Below are 3,656 nucleotides of genomic sequence, written 5' to 3' on the forward strand. Positions count from 1 at the left end.
CAGTAGTTCTACTTCTTGGACAAATTCTAAATACCCCAAGGAACCTTTTTCAACACGTCTAGAAAGGTTGGAAAGCTCGAAATCAACATATCACTATTGTGGAGCTAGTATTGGGCAAAAGAAGATATATGAGTAAAATAATCAAAATACAAAGAGGATTGGACTAAGGAAATGATGATGCAACACCTCAATAGAAGACATAAAAAGAAGCAAAAAGTCTAAGACTCAAGTCAAAGAAGCCCAAAAAGTCAGCGAAGAAATCCAACAATGGGGCAAGCTAGGCTTGCTCTAGCCTGCGGCGCATCGGACTGTGTCCGGTGCCTAGGTTGGCGCGCCCAACGAACTGGCCGCTCTTGGGAAAACGAAGAAGCTCCGCGGCTAAAATTCACCGGACTGTCCAGTGAGCCTAGGGCCAACAGTCATCTTCGCCAATGGTCGACTGCTACGCAGTTAGAAAGGACAGAAAGTTAGAAATGGTCAGAGAAAGTCAGTCGCACTGGACTGTTCGGTGCGCCATAGGGCAGACGAATCCAACGGGCGACTGACGTGACAGGCACCGGACACTGAAAAGTGTCGTGTCCAGGCACACCGGACTGTCCGGTGTGCCCGTCGATGCTTTCTGTCCAACGGCCATATGGGGGGTTGGAGCCTATAAATACCACCACAACCGGCCATATCAAGGTGTGGGAGCCTAAGCAACATATCAAGGCACATAGTAGACATATCCAAGCCCTCCCAACCACCTCCATTCATTGATCTATCTCATACACAAGAGTTAGGCCACATCAAAGCCTCACAAGTGCCACAAAAGAAAGATCAAGCAAAAGAGAGCTACTCGTGTGTGTTTAGCGATAGTGCCTTGTGAGAATCATTGAGAGAAAGTGTGTGCTACATCTTGTGATCATTTGAGCGTGAAGTTTTGACTCTCATTCATCTTCCTCCAAACCTTTTGGAGACTTGTAAAGCTAGCAAGAGACACCTAAGTGTGTGGTGGTCCTTGCGGGGTCTTAGTGATCCTTGAGATTAAGAAGAAGCACTCGCCGGTCTTGGTGATCGGTGGATTGAGGGAAAGGGTCGAAAAAGACCCATCCTTAGTGGACTCCTCAATGGGGATTAGGTTTTTGGTGAACCGAACCTCGGTAAAACAAATCACCCGTGTCACTTGTGTTTATTGCTTGTGATTTGTTTGTTTTCTCCCTCTTTAAGTTCTCTTGCACTATTCTTATTGATATTACTTTGTGTTACCTCAAGTTAAATTCTCATATATTGAAGCAACACCTTGCAAGAAAGAACTTATGTTATTTCTCTTCTCATCTAATTCCTCTTGCATTATTCTCCATAAACATTTTAGTTGTGTTGCTTTTGTTAATTCCGCAATATTTGAAAGCAACACTCTTTGCAAGCAAAGGACTTAGTTTTATACTCCGATAATTTCTCATCTTGTTCTAACCACTAATCAAGGGATCAAGTCCGGGTTAAAGTTATAATTTTTTGGTTTCGCCTATTCACCCCCTCTAGGCGACTTTCACTCTCCCTAGCTGTAGGATTTGTCTACCTCGGTTCTGTCGCTCAGTGGCCGTAGGATCGTATATCGTCTGCCCACTATGTGATACATTACCCCCTCACTCTCCACCTTCAGTGGCACCCACGTGCACAGCAACCATCACCCCTCACCCACCCAGTGCTGTCATCCCCCACCCCCATGGTGCTCGCGTGCCCCAGTCTATGGCAGCGGTTTCCTCTCTATTGTCCCACCTGATCCGCTTCTCGCGTGGTGCCCCACTAGACGACTCACGTAGCTCGCCTACGGCACCGCCGCCTCCCACGATGCGCCCCAGATTCACTTCTCGCGCGGCACCACTGCCCCCGCGAGACGCGAAACTTACAGACGGCACTGTCCCTCAGCGTCGCGAATGCCGCCTACCGCGTTACCCCCTCCCCTAGCACAGTGAAGTGTGTAGCTCACATATTGCACCGCCGCCTCCCATGGTACGCCCCCTCGGATCCTCTTATTGTCCTTGGATGTGCACCTAGGCTAGTCCTACTCTATTCTGCTCATCGCCGACCAGTCCAGCTTTGACTAGGCCACCGTCGTCTCCAAGCGCTTCAATAGCATTACCATCTCCGCCACGATAGTCATGTGCTATGCCAACTCGGCCGGCAACAGGGCACCGACTTCCCTCTTAGGACCCTAATCGTCTAGGTCAGCCGGTCACTCAAGCTCACTCCATCAGAAGGAGCCTGACGGTGAGTGGGCTGAGGCCGAACCCCGTAGGGGTTGTACCACTATGGCCTGGTGCCAGTAACCTAGACCATCCGACTGGCCAACTCGGTGGTGGCAATCAGCGGGAAGTGACACTACACGGTGAACGACGTGTCGCATGTGAGCCCAGACACCACCTCGCTCGATGCCACCGACTACTGCAGGATCAGCGGCATCTTCTCGGTGGGCACCATCATCGACAGTCGCACCTACGGTGCGGCCCACTCATGGACGTCAGTCATGAGGGCTAGTTATAGGGACTACGTCAATATCGTGTTCGAGAACAGCAAGGACGAGGTGCAGTCGTGGCACATCTATGTGTAAGCCTTCTAGGTCGTCGGGTGCGTCGCTAGCTCTCGAGAACATCAAAGCGTTTGGACAATTTTTGTCTTAGTTTGTGAGATTACTGGCAATCTTTCCTGGTTAAACTGACCAGATGATGTGAGTTTGTGTGCGGAATGGATGGAGGGAAATGGTCATCGGCAAGCAGGCTGGGCTACAACCTGAGAGACGGCGTTTCGCGGTACATTGTTCAGGTACGAATACGATGATGTGATACGTGCTCTATAAGCTGAAACTAAAATGGGTTGGAAATGACAGTGATACTTTTTTGTTGTCAAGCCAGCGCATTATTTGGTTCGCCATCACCAATAGCATGGCACATAGCTCAGACATCCAAAATGCCCATCCAACTGCCATGATATGCTAGATAAAGTTCTTCTCTGGAACGATATGGTGATCGGTTGTGTCAAGAAAGGTGTAGCGTCATAAACTCATGATCAGATATGGACTCTGCTTTCACCTGCCTACAACTTTGAAGTGGCTATCACCAAGCATCTCAGTGTCAGCACTTTTTTGCAGGTTCTTCCATCTGGTGGTTAGTTAACCCCTAAGATTCTTTAGTGTCTTGGATTGTCAGTTCTATGTTCTGGTGGTGGATTTGAGAGGCTGTATTTGGGGGAGGTTTTATCGATGGATCGAGGCATGGTCTGCTTGAGGTGGTGTGGCTGGACTAGAATGCACCATTGGATCAAGGGTTTCCCAAGCTATTAGAAGCCTAGGGCTCATAATATACAATATATATATATATGCTAATCATCACCTAAGGCACTTGGACTAATTAATCGAACCAGCCCACAAAATAACTAATTAACATTGTATCCCACCTAGAGTGAAGCTTCACCCAGACCCCAACCGAACATGTGTGTGTACAATACTAAAAACCTGCCATCCCTCGACTGGCCTGTTCTACCACCACTAGACCAGAGCGCCAAGGATCCAAAAACATTTTATCCTTCCCAACGCTCAACCTAATAATAAAATATTGGCAGCTCCGATCCTGAAAACCTAACATCCTCTGTCCTATCGGCAACACCATTGTCATCGCTCGTGT

General features: G+C 48.5%; 1 pseudogene; it reads left to right on the plus strand.

Annotated features, from left to right (window-relative positions):
• The first annotated feature begins 431 nt into the window (after positions 1-431).
• Positions 432-3,145, plus strand: LOC103630925 (L-ascorbate oxidase homolog; annotated as a pseudogene).
• The last annotated feature ends 511 nt before the right edge of the window (positions 3,146-3,656 follow it).

This window comes from Zea mays, chromosome 6 (assembly GCF_902167145.1).
Source record: "Zea mays cultivar B73 chromosome 6, Zm-B73-REFERENCE-NAM-5.0, whole genome shotgun sequence".
NCBI classification, from domain to species: domain Eukaryota; kingdom Viridiplantae; phylum Streptophyta; class Magnoliopsida; order Poales; family Poaceae; genus Zea; species Zea mays.